The sequence below is a fragment of the Rhinichthys klamathensis genome, unplaced genomic scaffold, assembly GCF_029890125.1.
Source record: "Rhinichthys klamathensis goyatoka isolate OS25496 unplaced genomic scaffold, OSU_Roscu_1.1 h1tg000055l_1, whole genome shotgun sequence".
In the NCBI taxonomy this organism is placed as follows: Eukaryota; Metazoa; Chordata; class Actinopteri; order Cypriniformes; family Leuciscidae; genus Rhinichthys; species Rhinichthys klamathensis.
In genome coordinates this window covers 5776086-5790766 of record NW_026606600.1, presented here as the reverse complement: position 1 = coordinate 5790766, position 14681 = coordinate 5776086, and the positions used below count along the sequence as shown (strand labels likewise).

At 40.9% G+C, this 14681-nt stretch overlaps 1 pseudogene; it reads left to right on the top strand.

Moving 5' to 3' along the window:
• Positions 1-1462: 1462 nt before the first annotated feature.
• LOC130083454 (uncharacterized protein K02A2.6-like) lies at positions 1463-4972 on the top strand (annotated as a pseudogene).
• The last annotated feature ends 9709 nt before the right edge of the window (positions 4973-14681 follow it).

Here is a 14681-nt window from a genome sequence, read left to right as displayed (position 1 = left end):
TTATTACATAAATATAACCATAGCAGCATTAGTCTATAATGAATAACTGATGTAAATAATTTTAGGCGAGTGCAATAAATATGCGTGTCAATGGGCCATTGCCGGAGAGGCACACCGCAAGCAAAACACATTTGCGCAAGTCATTAATTTGAGCATTAATTTGCGAGCATGCATCGTCAATGATAATAATGAGGCAGCATTTAAACTAGTCAAAATATAATCTAAACATCTAGTAGGCCTATTTTCTAAAATAACTTCTACATTCTAGCTTTCATACACAATGATCTAAACATATCATTTACACATACAAATTTCCTAACTGGGGTTTACAGTGCGTAGCATGCACAAAAAAAAAAAAACAACAAAAAAAAAAAACACATTTTTCTCTTTAACACGAGATATTAAATTCATGGTATAGATATGCACTTTCATTAGATCGTGTTGAATATATCAAATGTCAATACTCTGTATGGCAAGTGGAAAATAGTCCATCCAGTATAATATGTAAGCTACATGTTTATATTGAATAGCTTGTCAACTAATGGAAGTAAGACTAAATACTTACTCATACGAAATTCTATCCACGGCTCGATCAAACGGTCGTCATCAGAGTCGCGCTCTTCTTCTGATGAAAATGTGGATTTTTCGTCGCTAGTATCCAGGACGAGCTGAAGAGCTTCTACACCGGTGTATCGTGCCATCTTCCTAACGCGCAGGTGAACTGAATGATGAAACTTGAAGCCTTTAATGCATTTGCTTGGGGGCGTTTACCTGTTTTCCATAGATGGCTTAACACATTATCTTGTGAATAGCGCGCTCCGGGAGTAGGCGTGAACGAATTAAAGTGAATGAGCTCGTAATGAGCTCGACTGGAATCGCTCTATTTTCATACAGATTACAGAAGCTGAGAATATTTGTTTTTAATATAAATGACTTCATTTAAAAGATGCGATCTCTAGCTTTATGCCCGTGGGTATGTTTGCCTGTTTGACTGAATTTTCGTGGAGTTACAGATCATTTCCGAACGCGTTTCAAATTGGAGTTCGCTGACAGAGAGAGTGAAGAACTCGCATCATGTTCATTTTTCATTATTTGGCAAAAAGCAAAACACTTTATTTTTATTGTGAGTATACAGAAAAAAAATAGAAACTGAACAGGATCGATTGATGTATAACACGAACATGAAAGATCAAAATTAACAGAGCCGTTTGAGTTTATTTTGCATTGCTAAAAAAAAAAACGAGCAAAACGCGCGGGCGCGTTTCTGGTCCCCAGAGGGTTAAGCAATGCTGCGTGATAGAATCGTGTGCGGGGTTATGGATGAAGCGTTACAGCGACGCCTGCTGGCTGTACCTACACTAACATTTAAAGAGGCAGAAGAAAAGGCACTGGCTGCTGAAACAGCATTGTTAAATGCTCGCCTGCTTCGTCAGCATCAAAACAAATCACGGCTGGAGGACGATGTTCATTATGCAGCCCATGCGCAGGCATCAGTTCATAAGACTGCAACTTCAAATGAAAATCCTAAACGTGACAAGCCATGCTTCAGATGTGGTGGTCAGCACACCCCACAAGCCTGTAGGTTTTCCACTGCTGTATGCCATTACTGTAAAAAAAGAGGACACATTGCTCGTGTGTGTTTAACAAAGACTAAACATGGTCCTGACAAGGATGCAGCCAGCACCACAGCAGAATGGTACACAAACATTATAACTCACAAAGAGCAAAATGATTATTCCATTTACAGCACCACTAATAAATCAGAAAGAGGGGGGCAGAGGCCATATCTGGCCACTGTTATACTAAACAAACAAGCACACACAATGGAAGTGGATTCAGGAGCGGCCTGTTCCTTGATTAGTGAGCACACCTACCACTCATTGTGGCCCTCCCAACCCCCTGAAATACATGCCAACAATGGAATACTTAAGCAGTGGTCACAGGCAACCTTGGAAGTGAAAGGAAAAATATTTGTGGAAGTGACATACAAAGGATCACGAAACACACTGCCTTTGTTCGTCATCCAGGGCCAGGGAACTAGTCTGTTGGGACGGGACTGGTTTGATGCCCTGGGAATATCAGTGGAAGGGGTACACAGGGTACAGCTGCAGTCCATGGAGAAAATACTGGCTGAATACTCAGAGGTTTTTCAGGACATCGGGGTTTGCCGGACCCCCCCGATCTCTATTGACATTGATTCCACAGTAACTCCACGTTTCTTCAAAGCCCGCCCAGTTCCTTTTGCTTTACGGCCCCAGCTTGATGAGGAGTTGGACAAATTGGTGGCTCAAGGAATTTTTGAACCTGTTCGCCATGCAAAGTGGGCCACACCTATAGTGGCTGTAGCAAAAAAAGATGGGGGCCTGAGGATTTGCGGTGATTACCGCTGTACTGTGAATACAGCTGTTAAGCCAGATGTGTACCCTATACCCACAGTATCTGAACTGTTCTCGAAACTAGCTGGAGGAGTAGTTTTCACTAAACTTGACCTGAAACAGGCTTATCAGCAACTTCCAGTGGATGATGACGCAGCCGACTTACTGACTATTAATACTCACCGTGGGCTTTTCCGGGCTCGACGGTTGCAATTTGGGGTGTCAACGGCTGTTTCAATATTTCAAAGATTTATGGACACTTTGCTCGCAGGAATTCCAGGAGTCCAACCATACCTGGATGACATACTGATTTCGGGCAAAACCATGGAAGAACACAATGCACGGCTACGGGCCGTACTGAAGTGCTTCGCTGAAGCTGGGCTGCGACTAAAAAAAAGAGAAAAGCATTTTTGCTGCTAATCAAGTGGAGTTTTTGGGGTTTAGAGTGGATAAAGATGGCATCAAACCAACCCGTGAAAAAGTGGATGCTATCCAAAAAGCTCCGCCTCCACAGAACAAAACAGAACTTCAGGCGTTCTTGGGGCTGCTTAACTTTTACAGCTGTTTTCTTCCAAATAAGGCCACCATCCTGGAACCCCTGCATCGCCTTCTAGACCAGTCTGCTACTTGGCAGTGGGTTGCGAAGCACAAGATGGCATATGCTCAGGCGAAAGAGTTGCTGCAAACGGATAAAGTGCTGGTCCACTATGATGAAAAGAAACCCCTGGCAGTGGTTTGCGACGCCTCACCCTATGGGCTTGGGGCTTTATTGTTCCACATGGAATGTGATGGCCAGGAGAGGCCCATTTGCTTTGCTTCCAGAACAATGTCCACCACGGAGCGGAATTATGCCCAAATTGATAAGGAAGCATTGGCGGTTGTTTTTGCAGTCAGAAAGTTTCACCAGTATCTCGCAGGCCGCCATTTCGTGATTTTTACAGATCACAAACCCCTGCTGGGACTCCTGCACCATTCCAAGCCAATGCCTACCATCTTTTCGCCACGGATGCTACGTTGGAGTTTGATCATTGGAGCTTACGACTATGAGCTATGCTACAGACCGGGCAAACAAATGGGCAATGCTGACGCCCTGAGTCGCTTACCCTTGCCGGTATCTGATGCTGTTACACCACCACCATTGGAAGTGTTGCTACTTGAAATGGTGCCAGATGCACCTATGCATGCTGAGCGAATCGCTAACCTTACACGCAAAGACGCTGTCATAGCACGAGTAATGCGCTGGGTGCTGCATGGGTGGCCGGCTGATGTAATGGATAGCCGGTTCAAACCATTCCTTTCACGCCGCCATGAACTCTCTGCGCACAAGAACTGTTTGCTATGGGGAAGCCGGGTGGTTGTTCCTTGCTTGGCAAGGAGAGAAGTACTGGCTATGTTGCATGACGCGCACCCGGGTATGGTACACATGAAGGGACTCGCAAGGAGTTATGTGTGGTGGCCGGGCATGGACCGAGACATTGAGGAGACTGTCAAGGCATGTGAAACCTGTCAGATGTCACGTCATGCACCACCTAAGGCGAAAGTGCACCCTTGGGAGTGGACGACAAAAAGATGGTCCCGGCTGCATATTGACTTTGCAGGCCCTTTTCAGGGCAAAGTATTTCTCATAGTGGTTGATGCACATAGCAAGTGGCTGGAGGTGTCTCTGATGAGTTCCATGTCATCATCAGCCGTCATCAACACACTGAGACTACTTTTTGCAACACATGGTTTGCCTGGCGTCATAGTCTCAGACAATGGTGCTTCGTTCACTTCTGCGGAATTCCAAGAGTTTGCAGAGCGAAACGGCATTCGACATGTCACTACAGCACCATATCACCCAAGCTCAAATGGTCAAGCTGAACGCATGGTGCAGACAACCAAGGAGGCCCTGTCTCACATCACCAAGGGCGAGTGGCAGACCAGGCTCGCCCGTTTCTTGTTGTCACAGCACGTCACACCCAATTCATCTACTGGAAAAAGTCCTGCTGAGTTGCTCATGAATCGGCGACTCACCACGGCCCTGGATCGTCTGCACCCTGACCATGATGGTGATATGCTTCGCAGACAGGAGCTTAATGCTGAAAAATGCCCTGGCACAATCAGAGAGTTTAGACCTAAGAACTTGGTGTACATGAGAAGCTACACCAGAGATTCTAAGTGGATGCCTGGAATCATTGTAGATGTCACAGGTCCCCTGTCATACAAGGTCAGAGCTAGTGATGGGCAAATGCACAGGCGACATGTTGACCAGCTGCTGGACAGGACGGCACCCTTGTCCGACCAATCAAGGCCTGAGCCAGGTGGCTACACTGTCCATCCGCCTGAGTCCCCAGGGGCTGAGATGCTTGAGTTACAGCCGCCTGCATTAGATGTGGAAAACCCTGATGTTGACCTTACTGGAGCTGGAGCTGAGGGCATGTCTGAGTCCCCTCATTCTCGGAGGTACCCTGTAAGAGAGCATCACCCTCCAAGAAGGTTTTCAGACTTTGTGGACTGGGGAAAAGGGGTGTAATGTATTGACTGCCTATTGTAAGAGTGAGGTTCCTTTAAGAGGCTAAAAGCCTGGGGAGGGCGTGGCTGTTCTGGGGTGGAGATATGTGTTTTCTGGCAGTGTGTTTCCGGGAGTTGACCAAGCGTGGTCTATGTTATATGCTGCCTTGAGTTCAGTAAAGACTTACAAGATTACGAACGTCTCCTCTTGTTCTTCAAAGATATAACAAAAACTTTATAATCGATCCTAAACTAGTCAAACACACACACACACACACAGAAACATGATTCAAATTTAAACAGTAGGCTATTTTTGCGTTTAAAGACACTAAACGTTATTCTATATCGCGATTAGAACAAAGCACAAGAATAAAACACTTACAGCTCAGCTCGCTCCTCGAAGTGAAAATAAACCAGCACTTGTTCTGAGGTAGGTAAATGTCCCAGGATTATTCCTCACAGCCGCGCCAAACGACAGTACATTAATCTGACTAAATAAAGTGTGTTTACAGAGTTTATATGGGCGTTTTACATGTCTCAATGTGTTGCTTCAGATCATTAGCGTTTGAATAGCGCGCGCTCTCCGTGGGCGTGTCACATTAGGAAAATAATGAGCTGAGAGAACGATAATGAGAATGGCTGACACATCTCTCTTTTTATATAGATTACATAAACAGGGAATATTTATTTTAGTTTTAAATTAGATAATTTAAAAGTACAAACTTAAATGATCATAAACATATATTGCTCATGTCTGGGTGAATAGTATTAGCTGAGTTTTTTTTTAAGTTTAGAGACGTGCTCCAGAAAAAAAGTTCATGGACACGGAGAGGCAGAACGCACACCCTGTTTATTTTCTTGATTTTACAAAAGCACAATATTTTATTTCGATTGTAGGTGGGCACATAAAAAAGTAGACATTTAACAGTTTTTTTAAATATTTTTCATAACTCTGTATGACCAGAAATTATGGAGTAGTTTAAGTCTATTTTTCTGCTATGTGAAAAAAATCTGCCAAAACGCACGGGTGCGTTCTTGGTCCCCAGAGGGTTAATCAGTGATAATTTTACTATATGTGTTGCCTATGTGATGTTGCTTTTCAGATTAGATCTTTTTCTCCTGTGTTCTGTGTTACATTGTAAAGCACTTTGGTCAACTTGTGTTGTTTTAACTGTGCTATATAAATAAAGTTGCTATTGCTATTCATGTTGCATTTGTAGCTTGTTGTTGCAATCCTTGCGATGCATGATATATGTTCATTGGTGAGGCGGTTTCTCTGTTTCCTCTTAATATTGTTCATGGTTGAGAATGTTGACTCACAAGTGTATGTGTTCACAAAGAAGGACATGACTTTTTGCACAAGTGGCTTCAAAGTGGGAAAATCTTCTTCAGACACCAAACTCCAGAAGTGACCAACACCTGCTCTGAGTTCAACTTTGAGAATGTCTTTTGTCTGCAGTTCTACCATTTCACTGTTTACATCAGCACGCTGAGTAGGGCAGAGCAGAGTGATAGTTGGAGTGAGAGATGACACATCCACATGGAAGGGGTTTTCAATAAAGTTGAAAATATCCTTGTGCTCATTCACATCTTTGAATGTGGATTCAAATTCCCCCCTCAGCTCTTCCAAAACATTCACAAATCCTCTGTGGCTGAAGTGCTGCTGCAGAGATGGGTAATTTGTGGTGACAGCTCTGAGTTTGGGGAAGTGAATGAATTCTCTGTCAGGTATGTACAGCGAAGTTATTTTGTTCTGAAATGCTCTGATTGCATTCAGCATGTTGGTTGGAAGCTTATCTCTTCCTTGAAGCTGCAAATTGAGAGTGTTCAGGTGACAGGTGATGTCAGTCAGAAAGGCTAGCTGTGTGATCCAGCATGGGTCTTCCAGCTCTGGCTCCCATTTTCCTTTGCTGTCCAGGAAAGTGTAAATCTCAGGGAGGAGGCTCAGAAACCGTTCAAGCACTTTTCCACGGGACAACCATCTCACTTCACTGTGCATCAGTAAATCACCACACTCAGTGTCATATTCCTCAATGAACTGTCGGAAAAGTACTCGTTACCTTCAAGTTTATCCAATCACGCCCTTATTCTTATCGTATAAAAGATTGGTACTTACACATGTTTGAGTTCGCAGATGCCGACGCGACAACAACCTCCACCCTCCCCACCACCACCAGGATGGTCCCGTCTGTACTTCCCTGGGGGGTCGGCTGCGCCCCTGCCTTCGTCTTCAGGCAGGAGATGCTGATCCGCTACCCTCGGATTACGATCTATGGACGGGGCCTACGCCAAAGAACTTTACAAATAATTGCTTGCTGGGCTGCCAATAAATGAATGCCTTGTTACTTAATTTTATCTCCCGAGTCTTTCTGGTAGAACTGTCTGTTGTTCAGTGCTCTGGAGACTATGAAGTTTACCACACAAACAACTGTTTGCATCACGTTTTGGAATGTATTATTTTTAAGTTTTGAAACCAGTGACTCTGATGTATGATGCAATGGAAACTGACAAAGTTGGGTATTTCTTCTCTTTTTTTCATGAGCCAGCCCCTTCTCCTTTCCTCGCATGCTAGGGGCACCATCCGTGCACACACTTGCTAGACCTGACCAACTGAGATTTTTTTCATCCAAAAATGCCAGAAGTGCATTCAGAATGTCCTCATCTCTCGTTTGGCCAACAAGTGGAAGGAAGCACAATATTTCTTCTCTGAAAGACTTCTCTTTTGGGAACCTTACCCAAACACACAACTGGGCAACATCTGTCACATCTGTGTTTTCATCCATCGCAATGCTGAAACACAGTGCTGCTGACACATCTGCACAGACCTGGTCACTCACGTCTTTGCCGATGTTTTCTATCCGCCTCATTATGGTGGAATCGGATAATTGTAACCCTTTAATTTGATTTACAATTGCGTCCTTGTTGTCAAACTCTGCGAATAATATTTCCACTGAAGCCAAAAAAGCAATCTTTCACCATTTGTGAGTCTGAGAAGGTTTTTTTTCCCCAAGCCAAAATCCATGCGATCTCAAAAGATGCTTCAGATAAACGTTCAGATGTAGAAGTTGTCCTGTGTATGAGCCTTTGGTGTCCAGAAAGCGGGTTTGTTTGCATAGTAAACATAAAGGGTTCGATCCGTGGAGGACAAATAAAAATTCCTCTGTCCACTTTTCTTGAAATTTTCTATGCTCATCTTGTATGACTCGTACCTTTCTCTTTTTAGCAGGAGTTGACTCTCCACAAACCCTGTCTCCATCATCTTCCTATCAATTTGCGGTTGTTGCATGCTCGGGAACTAAAGATTCGGAGCATGCAACAACCGCAAATTGATAGGAAGCGCGACTTTGTTTAACAAGAAATCGATCCATTTTCAGTCTAGCATGAAATGCTGGAAATAACCGTAGCTAAACTAGTGTTGTTATAATGTGCGTATGAAGTGCCAGGTTGAGTCTTCTCAAATTTAATTGCTCCAATTTACCAAAACATTTTATTTTTATTTTATAGTAAATGGCCAAATATATTCCATATTCACAAGCATGATAGATAGAGGGTATGCATAATATATATTTTAATGACCATGAGCTATTTTTTTCGACATTAGCCCATCATGTATCTAACCATCCAAGAGGCTATGTCTAGATTTCGTATTTCTCTCCAACTGTATGTTCCAACATGCTCACTTGCTTGCACGCTCAGAGACTTTTTTTTTAGCAATGTTAAAAACAGTTGTGCTGCTTAATATTTTTCTGGAAACGTGATACATTTCTCAGGACTCTTTGATGAATAGAAAGATTAAAAGAAATACAATGTTCTGTCATGAAACTAGATGGCACAGGCTGACAGGTCCTTAACTCAATTTGCTAGCAATTATATTGTTGTTTACATAGCACAGCTGATTGGATGCTGTTGCATTCTTTTATTTTTGCTCTCTTGGTTGCTGTTAGCACTTAGCAGTCTGCAGCAAGCTTTCAGAAAGTATCTGAAATCAACATCTAAGATCTAAGATCATCTAACTCTCTTTCACTCCATATCGCTGTGCATAGTGTGGTCTGCTTAGTAATTCCTAAATGAGCAATCATAACAAGTTTTAAACTAAGCGCTATGTTTAACAGTCTTGCATTCGAAGCAGGAGTGAATTACTAGTGAATTTAGTGTTTATGCAGCAGCAAGCGGTCTATTGTAAGTAATTGCTGTGAGGATACGCACAGCACACATATATGAAAACAGGTTAAAGTGATAGCATTCGCACTTTCAATGTGTCACGGGTGACAAAAACGCTCGGTGAGCGGAACCTTCTCTCGAGTACCGAGTTCCTGGAGGGAAGCAATTGTGTGCGACACCTTCCACTCCGGTTTCCGGGTGTGACAGAAACATGGTCCGAACTGATTAGCGCTAATACACTGCAGGTGCGAGAGAGAGAGGAGCGGCACTCACACAGGCTTCCTGCTTCACAAGCCAAACATAAAAGGGCCATTCAGAGAGTGTTGGGTGTCGTTCAAACGTGGTTCAAGCGTGTTCAAAGAGGGCGTTCAAGAGGGTTGTTGAAGTGGGTTGAAGCTGATGGTCTCAGAGCAGTGTTGGACACCAGCTTCCTCGGGAAAATTGTCTGGGTGTGGGAGCCGCCCATTGAAGTTTGCTGGATCAGAGTGATTGTCTGTGGGAAATCTACTGGACTGAGTTATCGATTGAACCTGCACTGTGAAGAGAGGGAGAAAGATAAGTGAATTTATTTCATCTTACGAACATTCAAACAGCTTGAAGAGGATGCAGTGAGTGTGGATCTGGCTGTTGGAGAAGCTATGTGTTTTAGAGTGTGTTGAGCAGGAACGGAAGATTTAATGTCCCCCACGTGAGTGTAACAAACGGATTGAGGCATCTGAACAGCCTTATCGTGTGAGTGAATTGCAGTGCTTTTGCCTTATTGATACACATTGATTCATGGCTGTGGAATTGAAGTGAACACGAGTGTGGTGTGCTTTTGCTGAGAAGTGGCCCAACCCATGCGTACACGTTTGTGGAAAGTTGTTACTATATCTGTTCTCCATCAGAAGCCTAGAGTGCTACAGCTGAGCTGAAAAGTACTTTGTACTGTGAAGATCCTTACCTGTTCTCCTTACCGTCTGAGTCTGGAAGCATGCAGCATTGCTGGTGAAGTAAGCTTTTAAACCACTGTCTCACTATTGTGAACCGAAGAGAGTACTTTGTACTGTGAAGATCCTTACCTGTTCTACTTACTGCCTGAGTCTGGAAGTATGCAGCATCACCGGTGAAGTAAGCTTTTAAACCACTGTCTCACTATTGTGAACCGAAGAGAGCACTTTGTACTGTGAAGATCCTTACCTGTTCTACTTACTGTCGGGGTCTGGAAGTATGCAGCATTGCTGGTGAAGTAAGCTTTTAAACCACTGTCTCACTATCGTGAACCGAAGAAAGTACTTTGTACTGTGAAGAATCCTTACCTGTTCCACTTACTGTCCGAGTCTGGAAGTATGCAGCATCGCTGGTGAAGGAAGCTTTTAACCCTCTGGGGTACTTCATTTTAGACTCACACTCAGGACCTTCGGGTCAAAAATGACCCGGAGGGCGGCATTAAGATACATTTTATTTGAGTAAAATCAATGAAATATATTTTTGTTCAATAATATTTTTTCTTTTCTTTTTTGTTGTTTTGAGATAATTTTATGATTTATAATTAATATTTATGCAATAATTAAGACCCATTTTTTCCCATTGAACATAATAGAAAATTTATATATATACATATATATATATATATATATATATATATATAATAAAAAAAAAAAAAATTATTAAAGCTGTATTTCATTTTAGAGTCAAGTCTAGGCCTCATGAAAGCAATTTTTGAAATGAGATCGGAGCCATCTGGTGGACACACTGAGCATTTTTATCACGCAATAGCACATTTTTACCACTACTGGATTTACAGCTCTCTGTAGAAACACTCTAGTGATTTTTTTCACATATTGTTTAATTTTTTTTCAGGTTGTTGATTTGAATATATAATAACAGATTCTCAAAGACTATTTTTGTCTTTTTTTTTTTTATTAAAAAAAAAAATTTTTTTTTGGTTGGTTTAAATGGTAATTTGAAGTGGCAGTTTTACTTTATAATACAGTCAAACATGAACATTGCATTATAAAGAGAACATTTTGTCACCCATTGTTTTAAGAGATTCACCCCTTCACTGTTGTGTGCTTTTTTTCTGCATCCTGGCTGTTTTGTAGATTGTATGCACAAAAAAAAACTCTGTATTTTCACATTTTTGCCAATTTCCCATTCATTTTCTATGGGGGTCATTTTTGACCCGAAGGTCCTGAGTGTGACTATTTTGTTTTAAGACCACTTAGACTTTTCAAATCCTGTCCCCAATTTTTTTGGGTGTTCATATACCAAGTACCAAAAAAGTCACCAAGTTTCGGACCATTCCGATGAAGCTACAATTTTTAACATTTTTTTTTTTAAAAACGCTTCGGGACATTTTTGTCCCGAAGTACCCCAGAGGGTTAACCCTCTGGGGACCAAGGGTTTGAGGCCCTTGGGATGTTTTGACATGCACTGACATTTGTGCTTTTTTTCAGTTATTTATAAACATGTTAATGGCAACGGTGTAAATTCACTCTATATAGCACAAACGGGGCTACCATAATCTTTGAGCAACATGTATTTACATGTTTGTATTTTTGAGAGAATATTATTTATGCATGGTTATTGAAAAACTTAAAAATAAAAGTTTCTGAAATAAGGCCACAAAACACATATTGATTATTTTTTCACAAGACTTTTGAAAATTGTATCACATAGCCTAGAATATTTGCTCCAAAACTATGTGAGAATCATCCTGACTACTCATTCAGATAAGTCAATAAAGTCTTTTAGAATGTGTATGACGTGTTTAGTGTGAGAAAGCTTTATGCGGGGAGGCGTGATCTCTCATTAATATGTATGGCATTTCACACCTGAGAAAGACAAAGACCCTCCCATAATGGCCCTATTAGGTGCTATCAGGCCCTATCATTAGGAGGAGCCTTGCACAAAGAATGAGGAGATTTAAAAAAGAATGGCTTTTAGATTGTTTGGATTTATTTACAACACAACATAATCCAAAGATACACAACAAAGGACTGGTTTCTGGTTAAAATTGCTTTTTAATTATATATATATATATATATATATATACACACACACACTGCTTAGAATAAGTGAAAACACCCATGCTAAAGTTGACTAAAAAGAGGAATAAAAAATCTTAATGCCTTAATTTAAAAAATGTGGAAAACTCCAACCTTTAGGGAAATGAATAATGTCCCTGAATTCTTTGTGAATGAATAATGTATCGCAAATAATTAAATGTTCTTCTTTAAAATACAGGGTGCATACTCTGGACACTTCTATCACACACCCTTCACCATATAGACATGGTTTTATTTCAGTTCAAAGTTAGAGTTGGAAACATCTTGAAAAGAAAATAGTCTTTTTCCATAAATGTCTTAGTTTGATCATACATATTTCAAAGTTGAGGATTCATTATTTTCATATAGCTTGCATTGGAACAAACATCTTAGTTGATTAGTTTATTGACAAAACATAAGCTTATTTGATGTCTTTATTTTGAAGCTTATTTTAAGCTTATTTGATGCTTATTTGATTTGAAAAACTTTATCCAAAACTAGTCAAAGAAATGTTATTTTATTTCGTCTGTAAGTGCGTATCTGTGCATTCATTCACACACACACACACACACACACACACACACACACACACACACACACACACACACACACAGAAACATGATTCACAAAACAGTAGGCTATGCTATTTTTCCGTTTACAGACACTAACGTTATTCTATATCGCGATTAGAACAAAGCACAAAACACTTACACTTCTCAGCTGAATCTTTTGCTCCTCCTCGAAGTGAAACCAGCACTTGTTCTGTGGTAAATGTCCCAGGATTATTCCTCATAGCCGCGCAAGACGAATCTTAATCTGACTAAAAAATATTGTGTGTTTACAGCATTTGCCTGGGGGCGTTTATCTATTTTGCAAATGGCCTCAACACATTATCTTATGAATAGCGCGCTCTGCGAGTGGGTGTGAACAAATTAACGATAATGAGCTGAGACAGGAGAAACTGTACTTCTCTTTAGTTTCAGACAGATTACATTGCAGGAGAATATTTGTTTTAAATGTGAATTGTTTTATTTAAAAGTAGAAATTTAAAGCATTCTTTAGACGTATGTTTCATGTTTGTGTGATAAGTATTAGCGGAGTTTCCGTTCATTTTCCAGACATGTTTCAGAAAGATTTTTGCGGAGACAGAGTGAGCTGAAAGCGCACCCTGTTTATTTTATTTATTTAAAAAAAAAACACAAGGTTTTGATGTTAATGTGAGTGTACACAAAAAAAGAAGACCCTCTATAGTTTATAATCATGTATTGATTTTATTTATATGACCATAAATGACGGAGTATTTTAAGTCTATGTTGCTGCTATGTGAAAAAAAAACAGCAAAACGCGCGGGCGCGTTCTTGGTCCCCAGAGGGTTAAACCACTGTCTCATTACTGTGCACTGATGAAAATACTTTGTATTGTGAAGAATCCTTACCTGTCTACTTACCTTCTGAGCCCCGAAGTGTGCGGCTATCGCTGGAAGAGGAGTGCTCATCTGACTATCTTCCTTCAGAGTCTAAGGTGTGCAGCTATCGCTGGAAAAGGAGTGCTTACCTGTCTACTTACCTTCTGAGCCCCGAGGTGTGCAGCTATTGCTGGAAGGAGAGTGCTTACCTGTCTACTTACCTTCTGAGCCCCGAGGTGTGCAGCTATCGCTGGAAGAAGAGTGCTTACCTGTCTATCTACCTTTGGGGCCGTGGAGTGTGTAACATTCCGGGGAAGGAGCCCTCGATCTGCCAAGCTGCTCCGGGGAGAAGGCCCAGCGACCGTTACCATCCTTTTCTTTACTTCCATAAATACAGTGCTTAATAAAGATTGTTATTCCTTGAAATCTAAAAAAAGAAGTGTGAAGTCCGCACACTTCTTTTTTTGTTTGTATTACTCAGTTGTCCTGCCCAATCTGGGTGTTTGGGATGTGCACACCAGTTGTGTATTTTTTTATTTATTTTTTGTTTACTGAAACTAATAGTTCTAAAGCAGTTTTCTTTTTTAGCTAATGTTCGTTTTTTCTTAACCTGTTTTTGTGTACTGTATTGTGCTGCATACTGTCCATGAAAGTTTTTTACAGTGTATTCAAATGTAGGTAGTGTTTTTGTTATTGTATATATGTTATAAGTTATTGTATCATAAGATTTGTTTTTATTGTACAAAGAAAATAAGAAAATATTTATCAATTAGGCTGGAAAATAAATGTTCACATTCATTTGAATTTAAATGTTGTGTCCTGATCTTTATTATTACCTATCATAACATTGTAAATCCATTTATTTTTAGATTTTGTATTGATTATTGAACTTATTTACAAACAGGGCTGTACTAAACAGCTTTGACGTTTCCTAACTTTTTGCATGTCTGTTCATGTGGTAAGTGCGGTGAAAAAAAACATTTTTTGACGCAAAACTTTCCTCACATAGAGAGGCAGCACGTGTCGGGACAATCTTTCTTTCGTGTCTGTTTTAAGTGGTTTTAATGGCGATGACGTCATAACATGACGACAGGAATTAAATGTTTCATCGGAAAACTTAAAGAGAAGGTTCAAATGTAGTTGTGGCATGACGAAAATGACGTTTAGTACGGCAATATGAACGTCAAAGTATGAGCGGTCAGAATGACCGCAATGGTCGTT